The 5,420-nt window shown below is 37.8% G+C and overlaps 1 long non-coding RNA gene across 1 annotated transcript; it reads right to left on the bottom strand.

Annotated features, from left to right (window-relative positions):
* Window positions 1-1,195: 1,195 nt before the first annotated feature.
* On the bottom strand, window positions 1,196-5,213 carry LOC137482231 (uncharacterized). Its single transcript, XR_011003941.1, has 2 exons — window positions 5,046-5,213; window positions 1,196-1,260 (listed from the first exon to the last, which is right to left on the bottom strand). It is a non-coding gene; the product is annotated as an uncharacterized lncRNA (long non-coding RNA).
* Window positions 5,214-5,420: the final 207 nt, after the last annotated feature.

Below are 5,420 nucleotides of genomic sequence, written 5' to 3'. Positions count from 1 at the left end.
TATTCTACATACTTACCTCTTACTCACCTCTCTAACTCACACTCGTGACTCTGCTGAGAGCCCGAGCCACAGCTGGATCCCACTGGTCACTGACCCCAAACAACTTCACCAGAACCAACCCAGCCATCACTGCAGGTGAACAATCTCCACACCACATTCCACATGGGGAAAACAGAGGAGCAGAGATAAAGATTGTTTTCTCTTCTTCTCTCTGTGCTTCTCCTGAGAGACAGAATAATGTCTCTCTGTCCAGAGAATGGGAATGTCACAGGATCCTGTGGTTCCACCTGCTGTGGGAGCAGTTTCTGCCCTTCACTGAGGTGGCAGAGGAATAATTTTAGTGTTCTCTGAGCAAACATTGGCTCCTGATCAGACAAAGCTCCTGTTCCTTCCCCCTCTGGACACGACAGCCACTCCCATACCTGGGAGCAAGGCAAAGCCATTTCTAGGGCAATTCCACACTTCCTGCTTCTGAAGGAATAAACAATTTCTTCCTGCTCTAATGAAATGCACACAGCCAGGCAGTCACAACACTTGGTTAAGCAGCCCACTGAAGGCAGTTTTTATTAAGCAAATCTTAATGCTGAAAGCAGATACTAAAGGGAATTAAATATTTTCTTTAACAGAATTCCACTGAACAATTTCCCCCCGACATAAGACAGTTACCATAAGACAGTTCAAGGGTGCTAACTAAATTAATATATACTTTTACTTCAGGATCTCCTAATGTTTTATTCTCTATTGTCAATTTATAAACTTTTTATTGATATTAACATTCTACCCAAAAAGTTTTAACCACTCACCCCCAACTCATATTTAGTACTGAAAACACTTACAAAGGACTTTTTAGGTGTTAAATAAGTAACTGCAATAGAAAAACTAGTAGGAAAATATTTAGTGGCTTCAACTCCCCCTGTTGAAACCATTAAACCACTACTGGTTTAAGAATTCAAAATAATAACTACAATATTCCCCTATCCTACGTTTCCAGAATAAGGAATTCAGTCCATATCAGCTCTCAGACAGAGCACATGCAAATCTGTCATAACTGAAAAATACCTCATTTGTTCCACCTGTCAAGTGAACAAGAAGCTTTATGAAACCATTCTCTAATTGTTATTGTTTAATCTATTAAACCTGCTATGTCAAGGTACTTCTTTTATTCCAAACAATAAGAAACACTGAAATATTGATACCTTGGTTACCTCTCAGTGGATTAGCTTTCAGTGAAACCCTTGGTATTTCTTCTGTTATTCATTTCTGAAACAGGAGGGACTATTAATTATGCATTCATTTTATATCAGAATATGCATTTAACACTATTTTTTGGTCAAAAAGCAAAACCTGGCAGACAAATAACTCATAAGTGACACTAATGAGTGCTGGGAGATGGAGTGGAAAGGCTTTAAATGTGTCCCATTATTTAGCAGGATAATTAAGAGCACAGCTCTGCCATGGCATTTTATTACAGAAATAGATAAGATCCCATCTTATTGCAAGCAGGTGTTGTAATGAAGCAAAGTGAGATCATTTTTATGATGTTCTTCTGGTCCAAAAAAAGATTGCAAATTTATGTTATGCTCCCTAAATTTGCAAAAGTAACCATGCAGATCTTTGGAAACAAAGGGAACAGAAAATACGTGTACAACCTCTTCATTCAGGTGATCCCCAGAGGAAAAAAAAACACATTTATTCTCCCTAAGTCTTATAAGGAAAATCTGATGACTCATTTCAAATGGAACTTACTGTACATAAACAGCATCACAATTCCATATGAACTCCACATCAGACCAGATTGTTTACAGTAAAAGCAGTGTTTCTGTTATTTCGATTCCTTATGAAGGTGGAATCCTCCATGGACACCACCACCAAACTTTTCTAATATATCTAATATAATTTCATGCTTTTTTCATTAGTATTTAATATCAAGTGTTGCAAAATACAAATAACCCCACATTAATTTACCAAAGATCTGGCATTAAATTGAGACTGTATTTAAAATGGTGTAATTGTAAGAAGATTTGGGGCACTGTTCACTGATTATAAACTTCAAGCATGTATACAGAACTCACAGGATAGAAAAATGCAGTATTTGATTGCCTAGACTACAAGCTGTGCTTCTTTCATCTATCATTGTGGAAAAACATTCTAGTGAAACTGAGAAGCCAAATTTTTTGGAGGTTGGATCTTTCTATTTTAAGATGAAGATAAAAAGACACTTCAGGTTAAAATAAATGGATATAGATATGAAAGAATGCCATTTCTGACTTTCAAATATAACATCTTGGAGAAAGTTGTCCAGGGAAAGGAAAGCCTTTGTGTCCAGAACATTTTCCAATTCTTTTTTTATAAATGAGCAGTGCTTTTGTGTGGCATAGAGATGCTAAACGTCATCTTTCCCTGGTAGCCACAATCATCCCTTAGAACAGACTAAAGTTTCTAGGTCATCCTTAGCAATTAATCAAAAATAAGCCTGTCTCAGCCTAGAGACACTAAACAAGGTCCATGAGATTTATGCCAACAGCTGGGCTAAAATTAAACAGAAATACAACTGGTATCATCTGATTCCAGCTCTGTGGAGTGAAAGCACTTTGAACCCTGGTGGTGGCAACGATTTTACAAGTCCTTTTGAGAAAGCAGAACCTGCAGTTGTTATCAATTTATTGGGTTTGTGATTTTCCACTTCTGCTGCTGAATCCTCCAGGGTCAGCAACTATTGATGGACAGCCAGAAAGATCGTGTAGGGTACCAAAATCAGTAATGACTGTACAAATGGCTGGATGTCATCAAACCCCAGAAAACTTTCTGAACTTGCCAAGCACAAATCCATAAGTTCCTCATAGTTTCCTCTTTTTTCTCTTTCCCTTTATGCACAGAGTTTGAGATTCGTTACACTTGAAATCTGAGGAAGTTAGGTGGTGAGATGAAAAAAGGAGCGAGATACAGAACGAAAGAAGTGTGGAAATTGAAATTTAAAGCATAGCTAATGTCATTTGGCTGATTTTGCTGCAAACCTATGGGGGAAAGGGAAAAAAAAAAAAGAGTGAAGTTCTGCAATATGTAAGAAACTGCTTCTCAAGATGGCCTTGATTTTCTGCTCCCCTGCATGGTGAACGCTCTGTAGTTGAAAGAGTTTGAAATTAATCACCTTTATATGGAGATTAAAGAAGAAGTGATGAAGCGTGATAACCTACAACTTCTTTTGCTTCTTTTTATAGTTGGGGAATCTCTACTACAAAGGCTGCAGAGATGGGGGAAGTTCCGGTGGATGGAACACTTCCCCTTTCATCTCACATTTTAAAAAGATATTCTGGTGTCATATTTGCCCACTTCCTTCTCTTACACTCACTGTAAATTATTGTTTCTGATTGCCAGCTTAGCTTTTATTAATGTTCTACAAGAAAACCTGCCAGTGGCTTGATTATTTCAGACGTGGAGCAGAGCTGGCACTGAATTGGGATGGAAAAGGCACAAGGATTTTTTTTTAAGTATGGAAAATTTCGGTCCTTTTGAAACCATTTTACACTTTAGATTTTACACTTTATGCCTCTTTACAGACTGAACTTCTCCCAGTCATTTCAGCATGACAGATGCTGGTCTAGGAGGTATTATAATAGAAGAATTTTAAACTAATTTCCTTTTTTTGAAGCAGAGATTCACCTGCAGCCCATGGAGGGAGAGCAGTGATTTCCCTGCAGCTCGTGGAGCCCATTCTGCCTGGGATGGCAATGGGTAAAGAATCTCCCTGCCTCTGTCTCAGCCCATGAGATTCTGATTTTCCCTTTTCTCCCCCTGTCCTGCTGGGGAGGAAGACTGGCAGCTGCCCAAGGTCGGCCCACCACACCTTCCCTTTCTTCACTGCCATGGCAAAATGTTTTTTCTTGATAAATTCACATTGCTTTCAAACCATAACCTTATTAATTATTTTTTAATTGATAGATCCCAATAAACTCTTGTTTTCAGCTGTTTAGTGCTTGCAGATCCTCAGACCATAAGGAGAAGCTTTTTATCTATTGAAGCTGAGAGAGAACCCAGGACCACAGCTCTTAATTCTGCTTTGTCACTCACGACACAAAAAACAAATATCTCCTATTTAACTCTTATGAAAATCATGAATATACATGTTTAACACCTCAGATTTAGGGTGAGTTTTGAAGAATCTTGCACCCTTAACTATTATTATAATATAAATTCAGCTTGCTATGCCATTTAAAAGCTTGAAATTGTAATAACTGAGGAGAAATTTTATTGTTTATTTGCAGTTAATTTCTTGCTTCATACTTTATTGCACACTGTCTTCTCTCAGTATCCATTAAACTTGTTGTGAGCCACAGAGAAAATACCAATTTTTGTCTGTGGGGAATAAAGTAGTCTCAAATTTTACACTTCTTAAATTACCACGTATCCTTTGTGGTCATTCATTCTTAAAGTAATACTTAGCAATAATGACTTTTTACTAATAAACATCTAATGATTGCCTGAATTAGAAAATTATCCAAATTATCCAGCCTTGGTAGTACAGTAAATTTGCTGGAAGGCATTAACTATTTAACTATTTATTTATTAACTATTAAAAGCATCAAAGCATAATAGAAAACTGACTGGTGGTTTCTGCAATCCCTGTTTTTTATGAGAACTCCTCGCAGTAATACAAGTGGACTAAATCTTCTAAACTTCCTATAGGAAGAGTATTATGGTTCTGAATTAGCCAGGTTGTGTGAATTACTGAGAATGATGTGCTACATAACTTGTACTTAATTTCTTTGAGTACCAAAGAGTTTAACCTTTGCTTTCTTATTCACAGTTTGAATTCTTCCAGTCCTTCTAAGATCAGGTCAAACTATACCAAAGTTGCAAGTCAGGATGGGTATGATTCAAAATACTGAAATATTAGAAAGATGCATATAAATATGCATGTTACAAACAAGGCAAACAAGGATGAAAACAATCTTATACTTCGGTATGTGGCCACTATTTTTAAGTAAAAAATCCATATCACAGAAGCTTGAGGAAATCAAACAGTCAGAACTGACTCCCACAGTTACGTGACATTAAGGCCCAATCCATTAGTGGCTCCCTCAACTGTGGCTCTTTTCAAACTCCTTTTTCTCCACACCCTCCTTCCCCATCAGTGCCATTATTCCAGCTGATTTATGCACTGAGGAGACACACTTCATCAGCTGAGATTAATTCCCCAACTCCTGGGTGCTATTAGAGGCAGATCCTGGCTCTGTGCACACCAGAGAGCCAGCTAAGGTTGGCATCTGAGTGACAGAGATTAAATCTCTGCACTTCAGCACGCATTTTACTCCATGGGCAGGAGCAGGGGAAGAGCACACACATAAAACCTCAGGTCCTTAACTCACAGAAGCACATCAGAGTTTTCCTTGGTTTCACTTTAACGAGAATTGAAATTCCTA

Source organism: Anomalospiza imberbis, chromosome 14 (assembly GCF_031753505.1).
Source record: "Anomalospiza imberbis isolate Cuckoo-Finch-1a 21T00152 chromosome 14, ASM3175350v1, whole genome shotgun sequence".
Lineage (NCBI taxonomy): Eukaryota > Metazoa > Chordata > Aves > Passeriformes > Viduidae > Anomalospiza > Anomalospiza imberbis.
This window is presented reverse-complemented; position numbering and strand designations above follow the sequence as displayed.